Raw genomic sequence first — 24,307 nt, forward strand, 5'->3', positions numbered from 1 at the left:
ACCACTTCTGCCCCCCCCCCCCAGTTAGAGAGAGGAAGGTTGAGGTCCATTATGTCTTTGTGGCTCCTTTTAGAAAGGAAAATGGGTACCTCTGGCTATTGGAAAAAGGATTGTTGAAGATCCTATTTGTGTAGAAGATTGCAGTTCGGGAAAGTGACTGGTCCTGTAGATCTCTTGTAGCAATGGGAGGCAATCCATGCTTTCTTTGTTTTGTAAGAAAAGAACTTTTAATTTGACTTGAGGTCCAGATCACTCCATCAGTTCTATTTAGGTAAGAAGACTAGGCATAAACACCCATGGCTACCAAAGAAATAAGCTGGAATTAAAATAACCTTCTCTAGCATTTAATTATGCTGCTCTTTTTCTTTGACATTCCTTTGAAGCTTTGTCCTCATGATTCTTGCCAATTCTGGAAAATCAACCTTAGGGTGTTTTGTAACTAGCTTCTTGCATTAAAATTCCCATTCCTAAAAATCCATGTCATTGTTAATAGTTTTTAGTAAACCCTTTGGAACTCTTTACACGATGCCTAGCACAATGGAGCTCCAATTCTAGCTACATGGTGAACATTACTAATAACAAGAGCATCAACCTTCCCTGATTTTCTATTTGCTGTCTGGGTCTTGAATCCTTGAGGGATGCCCTTGTTGCATCAAAGGAAAGACTTTTGATATGCATTTTTTTTTTTTTTTTAATGAAAGCTGGGACTTGGGATAAGGTTTCTAGAGGTGGTAGTGCTTACTCACTGGATAGCTTTTGCTGATACAATTCATATCAATTCGGTAAGCAAAGTAACCTGTAGCCTCCTCCTACATGGTGTATGCTGCAAGTTTAAATATGTGGGTTTAAAATCCCCAGTGAGGGCAGCCCTTTGACTCCCCCCTCTGAAAGCCTCTGATCCTTGGTGCCTAACTGCCTGGCCATAATTGTCTGGCATGGGGGCAATCAGGTAATAGTTGGCCTCAGCTTGGGCAGCCCTGTGTTCAAGACACAAGGCTGTTCATCTGGAGCTACAGTGAGCTGATGGTCTGCCTGGATAGCCCTAGGACCCATGACTCTGGGGTTGGGACTGGTTCTTGTCTCTGGTCTCTGGAAGTCCTGCATCTCAAACTGGACCTGGGGCTGTCCAGACTGGGGACGACAATAAGCTGTAGCACCTGGCTTTCAACCTGCTGGTGCAGGAGGAGCCCAGGATTATGATCCTGGGCTCCTCCTGCACAGGCAAGTAGTAATGGCGTGATTGGGACCACATCCCAAAATCACACCTCCTGTCATGCATATATATTTTGCAACCTTAAATGAACATATGCTGGAGCCTGTATTAGCACAAATGGGTTCTTACTGAATGTTCTGCACTAGGATGGTTTGCCAGTATTAATAGACCAGCTAACCTTTCTAACATGAGTTAGGTCTAACTTTCCCATTAGACCTATTACTATTTTATTTCTAATTTTTTGTTACCTTGCCAGTTTCAGCCTTGTGCTTTCATCATGCAGAGGCTGGTAGTACCATCCTGCTTGTACGTTTACAATCTCTTAACATGGGATTTGTTAAGAACATACATCCTTTTGGTGTCTTCCCTCCCCTCAGGATGATTTAATGGCATTCCCTGCCATCTCTTTAAGGTACAGTACTTCTTGCTCCCAAATCTGTCCTCCCTTGGTTGTTTACAGCTAGGTATTGTAATAGCTCACCGATATAGAGTGTCTTGGCAAAACCCCTTTAAAACTGAATTGTCAGCTGATTGTAAAAGTGCACTTAGTGCTGGCCTAGTCATAATGTAAAACTGACATACAAGAACAGCAGTGAAATGCAGCCTCTGATTTCTGGCATATTATCAGTGTAAATGCAAACTGTAGCCAAGTAGATAACAGAACACCTCAAACAAGGGCGCATAGGATAATGATTGACTGGGAGAGGTGGTGTTGGAGGTGGAGGAGTGAGATGGGTTTCCAAGGCCAGAAGGAGAGCTGCAAGAAGAAAGCAAATATGCCAAAGGGAGAAAATTCCAGCAGGCTGCAAACCAGCAGTTATTCCACTAATTGTTTGTGAATTCCCACAGCATAATGAACATGTGCGTTTCATTTATCCAGAGCCCAGCATTAAGCCGGAGATTTGCCTGGTCAAACATGCTGGCTGAGCATAAACAGTGTATCTTCTCCCTGCCATTATCCATTCCAAAACAGCATAATGTTGGCTGTAGAACTGCTGTACGACACAATTGTCTTGCCCTGGCTGTTTAACTGTCCATATATAACTTCCAGTCTGCTTGTGGATGCTTAGTGGCTTCTTTGGACCCTGGCAGCTGTCTCATTGTCTATTGAACACGTTTACTGCAGCCCAGAAATGTACAGTTGTCACAGAGTTTTCCATTTACTCAGATGCAGCTAAGTTCAGCCACTTAATGGCCTTTTGTCCCTGCTTATACTAAGGATACTGCGTTACTTAGCTCCCCTTCTCTGTATCTTCTCTTAAGTGCTCTCTACTGGAAACATGCACTTTTTATCCTAACTTGAGATTTGTTTCTTCAGTTAAACTTCAGTCTTGGGCTTTTCATGGCTGTTTCTTCTGTGCCACTAATTAGTCCCTGCCAGATCTGCTGCCCTTCCATTAGTAACCACCAGAGGCATATTACATAGGTACTTCTGCACCTTTGGTGCCAGTGGTGTTCTGGGCAGTGTCAGTGGCTATGCTGCCAGTGGTGGCAGCTGCAGCTGGGCTGGCAGCATATTGGCTGCAATTTTTGTGCCCTCCCCTACCAAGCACCCCAGGTTACTGCTCCAGTCTCACCCTCTTAGTCATGGTTACCAGTAGCATTAGCTGCTTTGTTCTTGGCTTTCTTTGGCCTGTTGTCTGGGTCACCTGCATTTCTGTTTCTAGCTTAGTTTCATCAGTGATCCACCCAAATTTCTGTTTTGTCAGTGACTGTTTGAATATGCAGTACCTTACCCCATGTAAATCAGACTAAAATGATGCAGAAAATTTTGTTTTCATTTTAACGGAAGTCTTTCCTGGCAATATTGGCATTCAGGTCATGGCAAGCTATTTGCTATCTTTGTCATGTGGACATGTGGCTGTAAGGAATTCTGATGGGTCCAAATCTCTCCCTCTCCCCGCTCCCATCTCCCCCAGGTACTTCAGGGAGTTCTTCCAGATCCAAATTAGGGTTAGGATTCTCCCTTAAAAATCTTGGGATTTTTTTAAGCAGAACCACATTAGCCCTCAGGCCATCTTTATCAAAGGAGGCAGGTGCCATGACATAAGTGGCCTGGTTTAATGCCATTAGTGGTTTAGTGCACGGGTATCAAACATACTGCCTGCAGTACTGGTCCACACAGCCCACCAGGCTACTGGGGGATTAGTCGGAGTTGGGGGTGGGGCTTGTTGCAGAATTTAGGGCTCCTTGGTCCTGATAGACATGGCATCAGGAGTAGGGAGGTGAGTGAGGACTGTGCAGACACAGCTGTAGCTTGTCCTGAGGCTGCTGCACCTCTGCCACTGTCCCTGGACTCCTGCTAGTGATGGGCTCCTGCCCCTGGTGCCGTGGACCCATCCCAGGAGGAGCCCTGAGGTCCTGATCTGATCTGGCCTGGGACCCAGGTGAGTTTGACACCAGTTGTGGGGCTTTGGTTTAAATTGAATGGACATATCAAAGGGCTTGGTTTGGGTACTTCTGTATTCTATGCCCAGCTGCACTGTAGACTTGCTGACAATTATAGCATTCTTTAAATGTGTTTGACCAAATCCCTAGCTCATTCAGCTCTCCAGACCAGCACTACTTCAACTAGCTGATGATATTGCCCTTTCAGTTTATACCCAGGCCAAGGCCAGATGGTGCAAAATCAAGAGAAGAGAGGGGAAGTGTACTTTTGCTTACTGGTTTTTTCTTTCCATAGATTGCAGTCCTGTTGTATCTGCTATTCATCTTCCTGACCACATAGTTTGACAATCTGAAAGACACCTGTGTTCTGGTGACTAAAATACAATGGCTGGTAGAGAACAAGGAACCTGGGCCTGAAGTTGAGCAGCTAGTCCAAGTTTCACTATTCTGTAACTCACATTAGCCAATGGATAACATTTGAAGTATAGGCCTACTCCAAGAACAATAAAGCCTGGGTTATAAAGCAATCGACAAGATACTCTTTGTCGTCTGTTACTCTAGGTTATACTTAATGTCCTAAAAACTTGACCACATAAGTACTGAACATTTAACTATGTAAATGCTTTATATTGTAAGTCCTTTTATAAACATTAAACCACTTGGGCAGAGACTAGGGCATTTAACTGCCTATGTTCCATTAAAATGAACATGAACTGAACATCCCAGCCCCTCAGGCAGTCTTGAGAATCCCAGTCTTAAGCTTTTTATCCATTTATTTTCCTTGTTTCTCATTTTATGAGTTGTTTCCACGTTTATCATTATTGCAGGCCCTTCATGTATACATACAAAAGGGTCTTTATTGGATTCATAACTTAGATTGCATACCCTAGAAATATTACTACATAATCATCCCTATGAAGCTATATTCATTTTTGGTTTGAGTGCTTCCATATATAGAAAAGGCTAGATTACCATCTGGTGCTAATCAGTTTGGCTCTGTTGAAAGTGATGGAGCGAGAGCTGAGGATCTGTCTCAAGATCTGAAGGTACTTAAGGTTCTTCAGGGAATTAAAAATACTATGTAACTATAAGCTACAGGGGTGTGTGTAAAGTTACTTCTACATGGGGAAACTTCCTGTCTCTGGCTATGGGGCCCTCAAACACACTGCACAGAAGGGAGGGGGCTGCCTTCTGAACCAGAAGCATAGTCCTGAACCAGAAGTGTACCCACCTCTGCACAGAAAAGTAATTAGCCTGGGGCAGGCTATTTGGCACAGTCACTGTCAGCAGTGCTAGTTAGTCTACCCTAAGCACCACACAGGGTGGCTGCCGTGATTTGTCAGAGGCAGCCCACCCAGAGCAGCATGCTGCCTGACAGTAAGTTTGCCATGCTTGCCAAGCTTATTTTGCTGCGGTGGATGTTAATCTACCACACAGATATGCCTGTGGGCCATAACTGTCTACCATGCCATTGTCTACTTCTACCATGTCATGGCCAGGCACTGCAGCAGACTTAATCGATGCAGTCTTCATTTATGTGATAATTGGCAGCCTTTGTGTTTGTCCTTCTTTATCACAGTGGAGATTTTTGAAAGCCCTACTAGGTGGGCAGAGACAGTTTATTTTCCTTCTGAACAAAGCAGCACTTTGCTAAGTTGGGTATTGCTAGTGGCGTGGACCCCATAGGTGTTCTAGGAACATTGCTGTTTGGATTGGGGTAATGAGACTATAAAGGTACATGTTGTCCCATATTGGGGTGTTTAGCTAATATATGCTACTTAGCTCTGGTGTATAGTGCCTTTCATTTGAGATACTGAAGGGCTTTGCAGGAATCAGCTGACAGGTATAACCTACCAGTCAAGCCCTGATAGATAATATTTTTTCACATGTCCTTGGATGTAGAACACTGCAGCTTTGCTGCCTGCCTGATTTAGAAAGGGAGTGTAAGTATGATATAAAGGGGATTATCACAGCTTGTGGCTCTCCAGCCTCAGCTGTTAGATATGAGGGGTACTTTGGCTTGAACACACACCATCTCATTCTTTAGGAAAGCTAAAAGTTCTGGGTGTGTATACACGTGCTCGGTGGGGGTGTGTCGTGTTTCAATTAGATTGGTTTCCAAAGAGCTACTCTAAATAAAATACTGCAGCGTCATGTGTTTCAAGCTCCTGCATGTTTTAAAAATAGCCACAGGACACTTTAACTAAAGCTCATTAATAAACTTTAGTTAAAGTGCCCCAGTGGCCATTTTTAAACTGCAGGGGCTTATACACATGATTCTACAGTGATGCTAGAGCTTTCTAATTGAGACACAAAGCAGACTCAGTGAATCGAATCTGCTCCAACACATTCTAATTTGAACGTGTTGGAGTGCATCTATAGGCATCCTCTGTTTTCAAAGTCTAGGATGCAAAAGGAGTGTCCAAGTAAGGAAAACACAAAGGGTCTGAATCCAATGGCATAACCAGGGTGGGGTGACAGGAGCTGGAGAGAGAGAGAAAAAAATCAGTTTTTGTTGCAGGCACGTGATTGCATTTATAATAACAGCAGCAACTGGAAGTCACCAGTGCCCCTGTGTGCAGAAGACAACTAGGTGCCTGGCCATGTTATGCCGCTGGCTGAATCTGTTACCTTGTAGAATAACACCACTGTAAACTGACCTTCAGTACACAGCTAGAAATACCTCCATAGGCCCTCAAGCAATGGAGAAAGCAGGCCAAATTCTCCAGTTCTGCAAAGAGAAAGGGAAGGTGTGGGCAGGTGTTTCCCAGGCTTCCAACAGTAAAGATTTCTTTTTTCTTTGCAGTGAGCTCAGAGAGCACACAGTGATCTTGCTTCTCCCATTAATAAGGAAGACCTTATTCTGGTATTCTTTTGACAAGGAGTCATTTCAAAGTGCAGTCTGCTTACCGATTTAGGTAGGATTACCATATTTCCAGCTCCAAAAAGAGGACACTTGTTGGAGGGGTATATGGTTGTGGGAGGGCAATGATATGCCAGTGCCTTGCCCCTGCCCCTGCCCATGCCATTGCCCCTCACTCCCAAGCCACATCCCATCCCTCAACCCTGCTGCTGCCCCTCATTCCTGACCCACAGACCCTTGGCTCTGCTGGTGCCCCCCACTCCCAGTCCACAGCACCACCCCCCAGGCCATACTGGTGCCCCTCATTCCCAACCTGCAGCGTCCTGATGTTGCCAGTGCCCTACACTACCAATCCAGTCTCTTGCCCCTGGTGTGCCTTGCTCTCAAGCTATAGCCCCCCAACCCTGCCAGTGTGCCTCAATCCCTGCCAAAGCCCCCCAACCCTGATAGTGCACCTCAGTCTGCAGCCCCCTGCTCCTCTCAGCCCTGCAGTATCTGACTACCCTGCCCCTGCAAGTAAGGGTACCAGCCCTATTGCCACCGGCCTGGCCACACAGCTCCCCACTATTCCCAACAGGCCCCTCTGCCCCCTTTCCCTGCTGGGGGGGGCAGGTGCCTCCCCCACCCCTCTGCCTTGCTGCAGCCCCAGTGTCCAGACAGCTGCCCCCCAGTGCTGGCAGGCATCCGCTCCCCCTCACACACTCATTCCTTCTACACACCCTTGCCACACACATGCACTCACAGACTCACATGCCCCACACCCACAGCCCCCCAGCCAGTCCCCAAGTCCTGGCCCTCCAACCCCCACTCCCCATAGACCAGGGGCGGGCAAAATGCAGCCGACAGCCCAGATGCAGCCCTCCAGGCTATTCTAACTGGCCTGTGGGGCCCCTAAAAAATTTAGAAAATTAATATTAATCTGCCCCTGGCTGCCTGTCACGCAGCCCTTGATGGCTTGCCAAAACTCAGTAAGCGGCCCGCTGCCCAAAATAATTTCCTGCCCCTGCCATATACTTACCTGCATCCAGTTGCTCCCACCATCCTGCCTGGCTGCAGGCCTGCCACATGCATGTGTGCACACACACATACACACACACGGTGCCTCCTGCCTCCAATTGCCCTCCCCACGCACCTCCTTGCTAGAACAAACCAGGAAGTGCCGGGTAAAACACTGATGCTGAGCAGAGCAAAATCCTGGACATTTGGTCATATTTTAAAAAAATGCCAAGATAGAGATTGGAGGACCTAAAAGGAGGACATGACCAAGAAAACCCAGATATATGATAACCCTAGTTTAAGGCCAACACGTAGATGTTTTCCCTTGCTTAGGAAAAAAAGAGAATGCTCTTTATTTCTCCAGCACAGGGTTAAATCCAAGCATGGGGAAAGAATATAGATGGACTCTAGTTGCATGGGTAGGAATTTGGCCAGTAGAATAATATCACTACCCTTTTGGGGATAGTCGTGGAGTTGTTCTTAATGATTACAAATAGCCTGGGCCTTATTTCTACACCTCGTCCTAAAGAAGCTTGGCAATTCTTGTCTGGCATCAATTTATAAATGGGAATGCAGAAGAAAAATCAATTACAAAATAATAATAAAATGTGAAATGTCAAATTCAGTTACAGTTTTGGCAGATGTTCACAGCTGGGTCGACTTCTGGACACAGCATTGCCACCCCTCGGTGCTTAAAAATCATGAGTAGGTACCCCCAAAACAATTAAATGAAAAAAGCTATTTTTGTATTTACTTTCTAATTTCTGACTCTGTAGGATTGCACTGAGATTGCATTTTCATGGTTTTCTCCACAGCAATGTGGGCTAGAAATGTACTCTCCTTTTAAACTGAAAGCTGAAATTATCACTCACTTGACTCCAGCGGCTGGAACTTCGGTAGTTCCAGCCACATATAGTACATTGCAGCACTATAGATCTGACCTTCATGAATGAAGCTTTTCACAACCAGGTTATTGCACTTGGCAAGGAAATCAAGCTCGATAAAAGGAATAATGAAGAGTCAAGGAGCTCAGTGCTCAGAGGCGTGACACACTTGTCATGGAATCTGAGAGAAAGCCGCTATGTGAAGCCACAGTCACGAGCCCTCCTTGCAGGAGTATAGATATTGTCCCTGTTGGCAGCCTTCAGAAAGCCCTAACTTTCTGTGCCTCTAAGAAGGGCAGCACAGAAATCATCAGCTAAGGGTAAACAGGTGGTAGAGTTGGTTTTAAGCCACCTGTGTGATCTTCCCATGCTTCACAGCCCTCAATATATTTTAGCCAGTCCTAGGGCCTCTAAATTATGGCAGTATCCGGGGTTGCCCTAGGGGCCACAGCATTACTAAAACTTCCTACACTGCTGCATGCTACAGCTCCAGTTGCAGTATGCTCCTATGCCAGGGCTTGCTAAGGAGCCATTGTAATGCAGCTGCCTTCTGCAGGGTTTGTGCAGGGGGAACCCTCCCTCAGCTTTTACACCCCCTTTCTACCACTCTGGCCCTTTCCTCTGGCACAAAGGGAGCAAGCAAAATAGAGGCAGGCCATAGTCTGTGAAGAGGTGATGAATGAAGCAGAAACATAATGAGGACAAAAGAAATTCAATTACTTTTTTTTTCATCTAGGCTCCATTTATGTCTGTGTAAATCTCTGCTGTGGGGCCTGCTGTGAATACACCCAGGACATATGTTAGCTGGCTATAGCTGCTTTGTGGTTTCAGCTCTCCATTCCTGCAATTATAACATCCGATTGAAAATAATCATCATCATAAAACCAATGCACCTGAAATGCCTTGGACGGCACAGTTAGCACAACTGCTGACACAGCAGCCTGTGGGGCACGGGGGGCAAACACAAGCGGAATTTCTGAGAAAAGAAACTGCAGTGGAAACTATCCATTAGTGCTGTGTGGTGGGTATTTGTTTAGACTTACACAAATCCAAGTCCAAGTTCTGAAATAGAAGCTTTCATTAATCTTTTCTGAGATCTTGGCTTGAAACCTTGGGATGTGACCATAACTGCAGAGCCCATTCCACGTGGACTGGAGCAACTCAACAATGCTACAGCTTCTGACTCCTGGAGGGGAGGGGTTCCTTCTTTCCTGGCTAGTGGTCTACTTCTGTCTGGTCCCACCTGAAGCCCTATCTGAAACCAAACGTGCCCCCTCATTCCAACCATGCATCCTCTGAGTTTGCTGCAGAGCTTGTCAGCAGTGTGGTTACTTAGAACCCCACCACTCTCCTCCAGTTTACAGTGGTGCAGGAGCCCTGCAGAGAGGACATTTTAACTACTGGGCTTTGCATTGAATTAGTACTGAGTCAGTAGTAGAGGTCATGAGAGAGCCAGTCCTTGTGGGTTTGTCTATCCTTAAGTCTAAGATACCCTGAACTATCCAGACTTATTCATCCAATCTAAGTCAGCTCTGTACTGAAAGGCAAGATTTTAATTTAGCAGAACATGTGCGTACAGACGTGGGCTGGAACAGTGTTTCTGGAGCTAGATGCGTCTTGGTGCTTTCTCCAGCAAACGTGGTTGAAGAAGGAGCCTGGGAGATTTTTGATGCTGGGTGCCCAACTCCCTTGGACTGATTTTTGCAGGACATGTGAGATATCAGTATAACAGGTGGGTTGTTATGCCCTGCCTCGTGCCTTCCTGTTGTTGTGAACAGGCAGTGACTACACTCGCAACTGAACAGGATACACCAGGCATTTTAAATGGAGCCAATGTTAAGGGATAACACTGAGGATTAGCAAGACTAGCATGCAGTGAAAATGTGGTCATATGTCCTGGTCTGGCTGGGACAGTCCCGGATTTTGTAGACCATTCCAGTGCCGCAGTCAATTGGTGAAAATGGAAACAAAAATCCCTAATTGGCACCAGCCTATCTGCACTGCCCGGCCAGCTCCTCTTGAGCAGCAGCTGGCGCTGGGGGGCACTGCTTCTGCTGCCTGGGGCAGGGGTCAGTGGGGTTGTGGGGAGAGGTTATAGAATCTCCATCCTTGGAGGTTTTTAAGACCTGGCTAAACATAGCTTTGGCTAGGATGATATCGTTGGGGATGGTCCTTTTTTGAGAATGGGGTTGGACTAGATGATCTCCTGAAGTCCCTTCCAACCCTAATTTTCTATGATTCCTATGATAATACGGTCATCCTTACTTATCAGTTGCTATCACCAGCTGATGTTCTAATTACGCAGCCTACCTACCTCCACGTGGGCAGGCTGTCTGTTACCTGGTAGTGTGTCATGGGTAGGGCATTGTGCAGGTGTCAGGAGGATTTGGAAGAAAGGATGTGTTGTGGGGAACTGTGCTGGAGGAGGAATCAAGAGGCATAAGAATTGCCATCTATTGGGTCAGAACATAGGTCCATGTTGCCCAGCATCCTGTGTCTCAGTGTGACAGAGTGAATGCTGAACGTGAGAGTGAGCAGGGTGTGTGAGCAGGGTTCTTCCCCTGTTCCTCTCCAGTCTCCATCTTTTAACGTCCAGACCAGGGCTCAGTGCTTAGTTTAGCTACGGATGTCACGTGGCATGAGGGATTATCCTCATCAAACTTTAAATCTCTCAGTATAGCTTTGCCAATATGTAAATCCTCTTTCATTTTCAAACTGTAAAGATCAATGAGGAGTTTGATTCTTGCATCAAAATGGGTCACTCTAAGGAATTTAGCTCAATACAACATTAATAAAGAAATTCTGTGCCTTGGGGCAATAGACTGATTGCATTCACTCTGTATAGGAAGGCAAACTAATTAAATTAGCATGTAGAATGTAGTGGGTGGTACTGGTCACCCGTGTTTAAAAGATTAAACTGGAACCACCATGAAGACGGGCTTCAAGACTGGTTAGGGAAATGAATAACCTATCTTAGAAGACTTTTAAGAGACTGATTTGTTTAGCTTAGTAAAATTACAGTTGATGGGGATATGATTACTTTTTATAAATGCATTCATCAGATGAATATCAGGGAAGGCAAAGAGTTAATTAAGTTAAAGAGTAATACTGGCCCAAGATTTCACTGCTAAACCTGGTTGTAAACAAATATTAACTGGAACTACAAGAAGCTTGTGAGCTGTTAGAGAAGTGAAGTCTTGGTGTGGTCTTCTGAGCTAAGACACAGAGTGGGGAAGAACCCAAATATCTTCAGTATAGCTCTTGAGAAATGTTATGGAAGGATAGTGTGACTCTGCAGGGACATTCTTAGTTCAGCAGTTAGTGTATGTGAAATGTAGATTCAGGTATTTGCAATCCCCATGGTGGGATACAGAGGTAAGTACTTTGGAGGGTGCCCTATGCTTCAGGGTTGCTATAGGGCCCATAAAAGTGGTTTTCCCTCCCTTAGCAGTGTGATCTTGTGCTAGTATTAGATTTTAACTTTACTAGCTCTTCTTTTTCCTTGATATTCACCCCATGAATGTATTTATAGATAGTAATCATATCCCCGTTGGCTTCTAGATTTTTTACCAGGAGGTGCACAGTCCCACCAGAGGAGGTGCCCTGTTGGACCTGGTCCTGGCCGCAGGCAACGACCTGGTAAGGGGCCTCCAAGTTCTTGACCACCTGGGCAATAGTGATCATCGCTTGCTGGAATTCTCCATCCAGCGTAGGGTGTCAAGGGCCCGCAGCAAGGCGGTAGCCCTAGACTTCAGGAGGGCCAACTTCATTGAGATGAGGAGATTAGTGGGAGAGGCACTGGGGTCCTTGAGGGCAGAGGAACTCAGTGTCCAAGACGAGTGGTCGTTCCTTAAGGAAACAATACTCAGGGCCCAAGGGGTGTCCATCCCAACAAGAAGCAAGGGGGGCAGGAGTGTCCGAAAGCCCCCCTGGCTCACCAAGGGCGTCCGGGACTGCCTGCTTGCCAAAAAGGCGGCGTACGCCCGGTGGAAGGGGGGTGAAATCTCCAAAGAGGAGTATACCTCCTCTGCTCGGGCCTGTAGGCGAGCTGTTAGGAAGGCCAAGGCGGACATAGAGCTCGGATTAGCGTCCAAGATTAAGGATAACAAAAAGTCCTTTTTCAAATATATTGGGAGGATGAAGAAGGCGCCGGGTAATGTGGGACCCCTGCAGGATACGCTGGGCAATCTGGTGGTTGCGTCAGAGGAGAAAGCGGACCTCTTTAACCAATTCTTCACCTCCGTTTTCTTGTGCAGGGACCGGGACTTCCCTGCTGTGATAGAAGCCGGACTCGAGGGGATCGCCTTCAGACCTCAGGTTGGGGAGGACCGGGTTAGAGAGCTTCTGGAGGGGCTGGACGCGTTCAAGTCAGCGGGTCCAGATGATCTCCACCCCAGGGTGTTGAGGGAGCTAGCTGGGGTTATTGCAGGGCCCCTGGCACGGCTCTATGAGCGATCGTGGTGCTTGGGCCAGGTGCCAGATGATTGGAAGGTAGCAAATGTGGTCCCCATCTTCAAGAAGGGGAAGAGGGAGGACCCGGGCAACTATAGGCCCGTCAGTCTTACCTCAATCCTGGGGAAACTCTTTGAGAAGATCATCAAGGAGCACATTTGTGATGGGCCGGCATCAGAAATGATGCTCAGGGGCAATCAGCATGGATTTATTAGGGGGAGATCATGTCAGACCAACCTGATTGCCTTCTACGATCAGGTCACAAAGGCCATGGATGCAGGTGTCGCGGTGGATGTAGTCTTTCTGGACTTCAGCAAGGCCTTTGACACCGTCTCTCACCCCATCCTAGTTAAAAAACTAGGCGACTGTGGCATCGATGCCTACACAGTCAGATGGATTGCAGATTGGCTGAGGGGTCGCACTCAGAGGGTGGTGGTGGATGGGTCATATTCGACCTGGGGGGAGGTGGGTAGCGGAGTCCCCCAGGGCTCGGTCCTGGGGCCTGCGCTGTTCAATTTCTTCATCAGCGATCTGGATGATGGGGTGGAAAGTAACCTGTTTAAATTCGCTGATGACACCAAAATTTGGGGGGAGGTGAGCACGCTAGCAGGGAGGGAGAGATTGCAGAGGGATCTGGATAGGTTACAGGGGTGGGCTAACAGGAACAGGATGCGTTTTAATACGGACAAGTGCAGGGTGCTGCACTTGGGCAGTAGGAACCAGCAGCACACTTACACAATGGGGAACTCCCTACTCGAGAGCACGGAGGCAGAAAGAGATCTTGGAGTCATTATTGACTCCAAGATGAACATGGGCCGACAATGCGAGGTCATGGTTGGCAGGGCTAACCGGACCTTGTCGTGCATCCACAGGTGCATCTCGAGTAGAGCCAAGGAGGTGATCCTCCCCCTCTACGCGACGCTGGTCAGGCCACAGCTGGAGTATTGTGTCCAGTTCTGTGCGCCCCATTTCAAGAGGGATGTGGACAACATGGAGAGGGTCCAGAGGAGGGCCACCCGCATGATCCGGGGACAACAGGGCAGACCCTACAGTGAGAGACTGCGGGACCTGAACCTATTCAGCCTCCACAAGAGAAGGCTGAGGGGGGACCTGGTGACCGTCTATAGACTCACTAGGGGGGACCAGAAGGGTTTGGGGGAGACGCTGTTTCCCCTAGCGCCCGCTGGCATAACAAGGAGTAATGGGCACAAGTTGATGGAGAGGAGGTATAGATTGGACATCCGCAAAAACTACTTCACAGTTAGGGCGGCTAGGAGCTGGAACCAACTTCCAAGGGAAGTGGTGCTGGCCCCTACCCTGGGGGTCTTTAAGAAGAGGCTGGATGCCTACCTGGCTGGACTCATTTGAGTCCCGTTTTTGTTTTGGGGTTTTGTTGTTCTCCCGCCCTGGTGGGGGGTCGGGCTAGAAGATCTACTAGGTCCCTTCCGACCCTAAATCTATGAAACTATGAAACTATGAAACCTTCCTCTGAAACAATGGCCACAATTAGAGGTAAGAATTTTGCCTGCCTGCCCACCCATTCCATTCCTGGATGCCAAATGCAGGGGATGGAGTTGATGGCCTGAGAGGCACTTTCCAATTATGTTCCTAGGACAAAAGGAGTCTTTGGTTTTCCTAGACCTTGTTTCCAAAGGCCTGTGAAAGCATTAATCTCTGATCTTCAAAGGAAATGTAACCAAATGTGTATCTGATCCGCAGTCTAGAGGCACACATTTTGCCCAAGGGGATCATGCCTTCAATCTTAGAGGTGACCAATTAAACTCCTGTAGTGCCAGGGAAGATGGCAGCCATCAAAGAAATATCATTGCTGGGCCTCCAGCCGTTTGTAATGATGCCTTTTTTTGGGATGGACGGGATACATTTCAGCCTCTCTTTCTTTTTTTATGGGTGATATGCCTCTTTCTCAAGCCCAGTAGGGCACACCATGCGTGATTTTCAAAAGACTAGAGGAGCTCGCGCTGGTGTAACAAGTTGAGCTGCTGGCTGTGGCCAGTGCTGTTGGAGTGGCGAGGGACGAGCAGGGTCTCAGGGCAGAAGGGTGGGCACTTGGGTTCCAAGACTCATGCTGGCAACTCCTAAACAGTCCCTGTACTTTGCCCACTCTGGCTGTTGCTCTTAAAGCAGCAGCAGTAGCTAGGAACTGTTTTGGCATTCCCAGCATGGGTATACTGTCAGGATGCAGAATCTGGGGGGTTGAGGGCAATTCCAGCACCCTTCCTAACTTGGTGCCCTTTTGCTCACCCCTGATAATGCTGCTGGGAGTTTGCTTATTTCACTGGAACTGAAACTGCCCAAACGTATCAAAGGGCACTTGGACTTCTCCAAACGTATATTAGATAAAAGCAATTACTGATGGTCCCTGGCTAAAATGTCCTGGGGCCCTTGCTAAGCCTCAAAGGTGGGTCTGGGTTGGGGGGAAAAGCTAAGAGTGTTTCCCTTCTTGGCACATCCCTGACACTTCAGGCTGTCATTAGGTATCCATAATGCAATATCCTACATGATTCCTTTGGTTAGAAATGAATGGTGGAAGCTCTAAGGCTACAGTTGCCAATTTTCCTTCATTTCATAATGAGGGATAGTCAGTACCCTGTATTTTGCAGGCATGTAATTAGCCCCATCAACTTTCAGAAAATGACTACTCTACTCCAGCTGTGCTTTGTTGATAATAGCCAGGCAAATTCTACAATGTCTTCCTTGTGACCTACAGGCTACTGCCCTTTGTGAACTGGAACCATTTTTATTTTGGAGATATAAAAAAAGAATAGGCTCCTTTAAAAAAATGCAGTATCCAGATTTCAGTTTTTTGTGCTTTGTGTATGACCACAGACTTTGGTGCAGTTATATCTGTGTAAGTGTGTTTGGACAGCTAGACAGGCCAGTACAAGCCCCTTCATTAATACTTAGCGTGTATATAGCACTTTTAATAGATGATCTTAAAGTGCTTGACAAATAAGAGTGGGGTCATCATCTTCATTTTACAGGTAGAGAAACTCAGCTGTAGATAGAGGCAGTGACTTGCCCAAAAGTCCCCCAGTAACTTGGTGGCAGGAAGCCAGGTCTCCCGAGTCTCAGTCCAGTGCTCTTTCCACAAGTACATGCCCCCTCTCCTGACAAAAGCCTCAATTCAAGAAAGAATATAAGTGCTATTTTTGTATCAGAACATGATTGCATAGTGTACGAAACCAGAGTGACATCCGCAAGTGCCACACAGGACATTTCCTGCGTCTGGTCACTTTAATTCTCTCTTTGAGGGAATATTTTGTAGGAGTGCTCTCTAACCATAAAAGCCTGCCTAAATAGCAGCAGCCTCTTTGCCACATCTACTGCGATCCCTGAAATTAGTACAGAACGTTAGCAAATGTTTATCTTTTTAAAAACAGTGTTTGGCTTTAAAGAGCTGAATTACTTGCAGCCCAGCCCTCTTGCATTGTAAAAAATGTATTAGCAGAAAATGACCTTGGCTTTGTGAGAAATAGATTGCCTTACATTTATGCTGGTCTCCCCTGGAGCCTGCTACATTACATCCGTGTGATCTGTCCTATGGGTATAACAATACAATATCCAGATCGGTTGCTTCTCTCCTGCTTGTCATCGGGGAAGTGTTTAGCTGTGCATACAATCTGAGTTGCTATGACAATGACTATTTGGGAAACACAACCATGAATGGCCAAAGCCTCCTTGTGCATTGCAGTGGGTTTACAATTGGTGCCAGAAGTAACAGGAGTCTGCATCCTAACCTGATTCGTCGAATGCTAAGCTGTCCTGTTGAACTGAATGGGAAATCTATGGCAAAATCTCTCAGTGGATCCCAAGGAAAGGTAGCTCTGGGACAATTCACGCTACAGAAGGCTGTATGTCCTATGGCTGTGCAAAAGGTCCTAATGTTATTAATGTCTACTTGGAGCAGTAAAATAGGAAGCATGGGGAGGGGAATGCAAAGCAATTGCTGTGCTTACTTTATTGCAAAGCCATATATTCATGTTACTCTGTGGACTTGTGGTGGTATATTTGCCCACATGTATCACTAGTGCTTTTGGGAGCATAAGCGGTACTTTGTGCTGCAGTGAGATCAGCCTTTCACTGAGGTCAGCCCTGTAAACTGTGAGAGTATTAGTCTGCCCTTCTGGGCATGTGTAAGAGAAAGGTGGAAAGGCATTGGAAGACTTGCTGTGCCTGAGTGGTTTAACATCCACCCTAACTGCAAAGAACAAGTAAAAGTAACGGGTGGATTTTTCCAAAAAACCTGTTATGGGTAAGAAACTATTTTAAACCTTTTTCAGTAGATAATATCTTGCTTTGTTTTAACATGGCATTATGAAGATCTAGAAAAAACATCTCTTGATGTCTCTAACTGAAAATGCTTTTGACTAAATACATTTTTGCCAAAAAAAAAAAAAAATTCCTGCATTTATACTTTGCAGTTTAATCCCAAAACCCTTTTGGGTGAAAACTGAAAAAAAGCTTCTGTCTCCAAAATTCCTATTTGTCTAATTTTTTCACTGAAGGAGAGGGAATTGGTTTCCTGACAAGTTTTGCTTAGAAGATCATGCCAGTGTAAGTATAAACCCTATTACAAATATGTTTGTGGCTCCCTCTACACATTACAGGTATCGCACAATTAACTAGTTAATTGCACAATTGCCTTGAGACCAGCTACACGTGCAAAGCATTTACCGCGCCATTAAAAGCTCCAACAAGTTATAAAGCTAGATCTTGAAAATGAGTACTAATTTTATACCTGGTTGCTGTTGAGCTTTAATTTGCATGTGTAGCAGGATCTCTTCTGAGGCTGGCAGCCCCATCAACTGTGGGCTTCCAGTCGCAGGGGTGCACCTTTCCCAGCTGGGGCTGCAAGTCCTGCAGCTTCTGAAGTCTCTGAGCCCCAGAAGCTGTGAGCTCTGGGTCCTGACAGCACCCCACAGCTGCCAGGATTCAGTCCCACAGCGGAGGATGCTGGGTACCCTCTGTGCTTACCCACTTGAAACCCCCTGGGGCAGAGAGATCACTGCTGTGGTGACTCCCACCCACTCTGGGGATGCATGGGGTGCCCCCATTGCTGGGAGACCCTTAGCTCGGAGGGCTGCCAGCCATGGGCAACTGGTACCACCTTAGTTAGGGAGGGGTCCCCCCAGCGACCAGTCAGTGACTGGGGGAGGCCAATCTCACTGACTGGGGGAGGGGTCCACGTGGCAAACCTCACCAACTGGGAAGTGGCCGCAGTGCTCCCGGAAGCAGCTGTGGTGCTACATCCGGCGCTCCTACTCCCCAGCTGGCACTCACAGGGGGGGCACCGGCACTCCCACCTGCCCCCACTGCCCATTGTCTAAGTGGGGAGCGCTCTCAGGGGGAGCCCATGCACCCCTATGCATTGCCACTGGTCCCAGCTGTGAGAGCTTGCTCCTTGTTTTGCAGAGGGAGCCTGGGATCAGGCTCTTCCTGCATGAGCAATAAGGCATGATGGAATCTAATGCACGATCCCAGAAACGTGCATTAGATCCCATTGTGCTTTTACCTGCACATGTGGAGGGAGACTGTGTAACACTTTGCCCAATGGGGACCTGTACCCTGACTGAAATGTACCATGATATAAATAAACCATGATATAAACAGTACCATGATATAAATAAACTTTTTAAAACTAGCTTCGAACTTGGGTCTAAGGTCAAAATGGTCACGTGTAGGTAAGTGAGATGATGAAAGTGTGCCAGTATTACCTCTGCCGTAGCCAGGAGCCCAGCCATAAGATGCACCATACACATTTACTCCTCATGCACCAGCTCCTGAAAATAAGGCAAGGTAGCTGCATTATTGTGGCATGTAGAATGGTATTGGGCGCACACGTTCGCGTGCACTAGGATGACAGTTTGGCTCGCTTCAGGGATTCAGTGACCTGCGAGTGGAAGTCAGTTGGATAGATGTGCTTCAGAGTGGCACTCCCAGGTATAACATGGAGTCAATACAGACATGCCAGGAGGGCCCAGTTCTGCCTCATTGCCAATTAACTCCATTGGCTTGAAGTGTATTTGTGGGTCTAGAAAAGCCCTTAAATTTTGAACTGCTATGGTGAGTTAATTGTAAATTGATTGTACTGGGTAATAGGAATGCTTAGGAGTGCTGAGTAGGTGAAACCTAAGGCAGAGATGACCCAAACCACTTTATTATTATTATTATTATTATTATTATTATTATTATTATTATTATTAGCATTTGAGTAGGCATCATGAAACCTGGCTGTGCTGAAGCTGAGAGCCAAATGGGAATAGAGAAACCATAGAGGTAAACCCACAGCTTCCAGACATTAGCAGAGCCAGCTCTTAGCTGCTGGTCTATGCAAATTTAACCCATATTGGAATTCCTTTTCATGTTGCCAGCTCAACAGTGGAGCAGTCATGGACGCACATGCTTTGGATGTCCTTTGAGCTGAAGCTTTCATAGGAGAGTAGTCACAGTTTGGACCAGCACATCTTGCCCTTTTGTCTTATACATGTGAAAATGAGCTGTGTATGAGCTCGTTGAGTAGGAGCCTGTGCATCTTCAACTACTGAGAGTGTTAATAAGCAAGTAGCTCAAAGTACGAAGCATATAGGTTTCTTCTTATCTTTCAATGATATGAAAGAAATGCAGGCCTAAATGTGTGCGCCTGCCAAAAAAAAAGGAGACTGCCTCTTTAACAAATTGGTCTTTACTGCTCACTGTATGGAATTAATTTGATATTTTTAGTTCAGTTCCTTGTGGACAGTTGGCAAACTACAGCCCTACCATTTCTACAGGAAGTTCTTCTGGAATTAGCTTTGTGCAAAGCACTGCCAACTCTACAGGGCTCATGGCAGGGAGGGGGGAGCAGGTTGTAAGGGATAAGACATTAGCACTTAAGAAGCCTGGGTTCAGTGAGTAAATCTGCTACAAATCTAGAGAATGTCATGTAATCTCTGTGAATCTCATTTCTCAATTTGCTGCTTTGATGTTAAATTTGATGTCAATTTACTGCATTGATGTCCCGTACTTGCAATGTTTGTCTTGTCCATTACCAAGAGCCAGTCTCTTCCAGTGAGTTTACAATATATATACAGAGCCCAGCACAGTAGCAACCTGTAATACATCTCAGCAATGGAAAAACCTGGCCTGCCACAGCTTATGCTGTGGTTTGTAGATACACAAGAGATTTTGCTGTCCCTTACTGCATCTTCCCTGAATGTTGCATTTAAGAATCCAAGGACAGAGTGGTGATATGTGGTGATTGCTTTGAGCCCCAAGAAAAATCCCAACAGCTCCTAAGTTTCACCAGAAAATCTCATGTGCTTTTATTAGAAGGTTGTTTAATGGGTCAGTGTGATCATCCTATGATTTTGTAATAAATCCCACGTAAAAACGTTAGCTGGTTGTCACCTGCCATTCTGCCAACTGAATTGGTGAGACTAGCTTTGAACTGTGCATGGCAGTCTTTTATATCACTTACAACAGACACAGCTGGTTCAAAATATTTCGCAGAGAGAAGACTGGATGTTACTTAAAAGTCATTGTCTCCTTTAGCCTCTAATATGTTGACTTAGCACCTCAGTGTCTGGCACGGATTCCTCCTGAAAGCAATGTGTAATCAGTAATGTACGTTAAGGCATCCCAGCAGAATGACCCTCCAATGACCCTTCCTGGCTTACTTCTGCATTGCCAAGGTGATAGTATTTTGCTGCATCTTTATGTCTCAGAAGGTGATGCATTAGGAGGAATGCAGAAGAGCTTGAACTTTGCTGTCAGCCTGAGGAGCATTCATTCTTGAAATATTTAACCATTCTGACCTCCACTCCCCACTCCCAAGGCAATTAAGTTTACGAAGTGAGAGGCATAAAGCCTGAATGCATGTGTGAAATATCTACTTACATTAAGCTGTGCAATGACTGAACATTGCCTCTTCCTCTGTCCCATTTGATGCTAGGAAAATAAGTGTGCATTAAAAATGCTGTAATTGTATATTTATATTTTTATAAAGATGGCCCAGATTCCAAAATGTTATGGCTGCACTTTTTGGCTTAAATATGGTTCTAATAAAAGTAATCCCCAAAAAGCTAATTTTAAGGCCATGTTTTGAAGTAAACCTCAACCTGGATACCCACAAACTGGCATGTATACTATGCAGTTGGTCTGATAAAAGATATCACCCCCCAAAATCCTTTCCTTTCTATTAATAACAGGAGATTGTCTTGATACTCCATTTCAGAACTGTTCACTGCTAACAGTCCAGCTTATTCTTTCCAAATGTGGTGTTTATGGGCATAAATACATATATTGCATTCAAAAGTGAGATTTGCATGTATGCATTATCTTGTTGCTAGAATAGAGCTCCACCAGCATTTTTCCCACTCCTAAAGAGAAGTCCTGGCCCCACAGGAGTCAATGGGATTTTTGTTATAGATTTAAATGGGACCAGGATTTGACCCCTGGCATTCATAAATTGATATGGTAACCCTTGTGAGACCTGGGTAAGTATCACATCCAGAACTTTCCTTAGGACAGTAAGTTCCTGATGTTTGGATACTTAGGTACACTTTCTGTATAGGTTTTATAATGCTAGAAGCTTCCCTTTTTCTAGTTACCCATATTCTTTTTAGGCATAGTTGTTTATTTGTCACTTTTGAAATTTTAGGCAAAGGTTGTTGGGTCAGTTCTTATTTGATATGAACCAATTCAGCCATGCCCAGTGCTGAGAAGTGTTGGAGTCAACGCATAATGCACTTGTATAAACTGCTCAAGGAATACATTTCCTTTTACTTCATAAACCTGGATGCATGTGCATAAATTACAAGCAAAATATTTAGTCGTGTCAAATGCCCTTCCCAAAATAAATGTGTATCTGTTGATCTATATTCACATACACCAGTGCCCTGAGCCACCACCACTATACACTCTTGGTCTGATCTACCCTCTCAGAGAATACAGGTCCCAGAATTACCCCCCGAGAGTCCAACATCTAACTTGACAACTTGTGGTCAAACTAAACCATCTAATTTTGAAAGATCTCCAATCTTTATTTAAAGACAGCAAGCCTTATGTATTAATTACAACAGAACTAGGAAGGGGCAGAGTGACTGTGCAGTGAAGGTGGGATAGAGTTTCAAGGTAAGCTTGATATGGCTTAGGCTCAGTTTTCAGTAAGGATAATGGTATTGGTCACTGGGGGTAATACACAATGATCATAGGGAAAATGATATAGCACTAGAAATTTCCATTGCTGAAGTGGAAGCCAAACTCTGAACTGAATGGGCTTGAGTAGTAGTAGGGGTGAGAATGGGTGTGCAGAAACCAAATCATTTCCATCACAGCAACGGAAATGGCTCTCATAATTGTAAGAGTGGTAACAAGGGCTTTTTAAGAATATATCAAATCAAGAGAGGTTTTGTCTGACTTGAGAACAGTAAATACAGTGTTTGTGCTTAAGGAAAGGATTTGAAGGAGACCTGGACCTCTATAAACTTATTAGTCAGACCTTGATAGGATGTAAGGGTTTAGACAAAATTTAGGATGAAAAAATAAAGATATGGAAGGTGGGATATAGTGCAGACTTACCAAAGGTGTATCATGCTAAACTAATCTGGTACCTGCCTTTGATAAGGTAAAAGAAGAGAGTAGATCTTATGTATGTGAAATCCAGTAAAGTATTTGCAGTGCTACATTGGAAATTAGCTAAGATGGAGAAGATGGGGGTCATTGTAAGGTGGGTAAGGAATTGGTTAAAATGTTTTCAACGCCAGGTTGTGCTGAAGGGAAAAGTCCATGTCGAGGGAAACTACCTGCTGGAATCCCTGATGGATTAGTTTTTGGACCCATTTTCATTTAACATTTGCAAATGACAGGGTTGGGAAGCATTGCCATTGTGGAAGAAGATGAAAATATACAGGAAACTCCAGTGACTCAGAGGATGGGAGTGATAAGAATGCAACAACGTGTAGCAGTACAAAGTGCAGTGGCATGGGTTTAGAAACTAAAATAATTTCTCCTGTAAAGCTGGAAGTTCATCTGCTGGAAAGGACAGAAGATGAGAAAAACAACGGTATATTAGCCAGAGGCAAGATGACGTTGGAGGCTGATCCTGGGATGCGTTGGGTGAGGTGTTGTAAGAAGACAGGGAAGTGTTGAAGCTATTACACAAGACACGGGTGTAAAACCCCATCTGGTAATTATTTACAATTCTAAAAGAAAGACCAAATCAGACTTAAACTGTGGCAGAGAAGTTAGTAGGGCAGTCAGAGGAAAAGAGCTTTATTTTACAAGGGGAACATTGCACTTGGCTTGTTTAGCACAGAAAAATTAAAGCTGAGGGAATATAATTGATCTCAACAAATACAGGTGGGTAAACTCCAGAGAGAGAGAGAGAGATGAGCTATTTAAGCTAAAGGATAATATTGTCACAAGAATAAATGTGTAGAAAATGGCCATGAATAAATTTAGGATGGAAATCAGGAGAGAGCTTCTGACCAGTTTTCCAGAAAGACTTGTGAGTACAAGAAACTTGACTGGTTTCAGGATGAAGCTTGATAAGTATATGTTGTGGTAGCAGGGGATTTCCCGTATGCTGCAGTTTTCCTTCAGCACTATCTCTTATGTTTCAAAGTGATGGCAAGTTTACTGCATCCTTCAGTAAACTGTTTCTATGTTTAATTTCAGTCACCGGTAATCCAAAGCTTAACTGGAAATAAGATGTAAAGGCGAATGAGAGAAAGCATGTGCATGTTCTTTTATCCCCATCTCTTTCACCTTCTTGCTGTTTTTAAAGGGGAAGGGAAGTGAACAGTAGTGTAACTAAGATGCTTGACCAGGGTACCAGCCCTGGGAGCCAACTTGGTGGGGAGGGGTGGAGGAGGACACAGAAAAAGCAGCTGCCATGCTATTGGTCTATCTGCCACTACCAATGCCAATGGGCCAGCTCCAGCTGTTGCCAGCTAAGAGTGCCAAACTGCCCTGTTACACCTGAAGGGTGTTTGTGCCTGAAAGCTTGCAATTAAAGAAATTTTTTTTGCAAAAATCTTGTTGATCTAATAAAAGATATAATCTCTACTACAATTCCTGATTGCTTTTTCCTCTAGACCAATACAACTACAACCTGGATACCCAACACATGGAAGATATTGAATTTTAGCTGACTTTTTAAATGAAATCTTCATATTTTCCCAAGCAGAAAGCAACTGTGACCACCTGAAAACTGAGATCCTGCTCCTGCCTTTGTTTCAAGGTAATTTGCATCACCACAGATCCTCACGCGAGGTTAGAGACTCCAGCTATGAACTGACTGCCCAGAGGAGCATGGACAATTGGTGCCACCTTAGTTGGGGGGGCACGTGCCCCCCCAGCGACCAGTCAGCGATTGTGGCCAATCTTGCTGACCGGGGGGGTCCCCCTGTGGTCAATTATGCTGACCAGAAAGTGGCCACAGCACTCCCGGAAACAGTCACAGTGCTACATCCGCGTTCCCACTCCTCGGCCAGTGCTCACAGGGGGGCT

The 24,307-nt window shown here is 45.5% G+C and overlaps 1 long non-coding RNA gene across 1 annotated transcript in view; it reads left to right on the plus strand.

Moving 5' to 3' along the window:
• LOC109301954 overlaps positions 1–23,927 on the plus strand; it is a 264,420-nt gene extending 240,493 nt beyond the window's left edge. The window contains exons 3-4 of the long non-coding RNA XR_002098671.1: positions 22,422–22,523; positions 23,893–23,927. This is a non-coding gene — a long non-coding RNA (uncharacterized LOC109301954). The remainder of the gene's footprint in view (positions 1–22,421; positions 22,524–23,892) is intronic.
• The last annotated feature ends 380 nt before the right edge of the window (positions 23,928–24,307 follow it).

The sequence above is a fragment of the Gavialis gangeticus genome, unplaced genomic scaffold (assembly GCF_001723915.1).
Source record: "Gavialis gangeticus isolate Ggan-Ray unplaced genomic scaffold, GavGan_comp1, whole genome shotgun sequence".
Lineage (NCBI taxonomy): Eukaryota > Metazoa > Chordata > Crocodylia > Gavialidae > Gavialis > Gavialis gangeticus.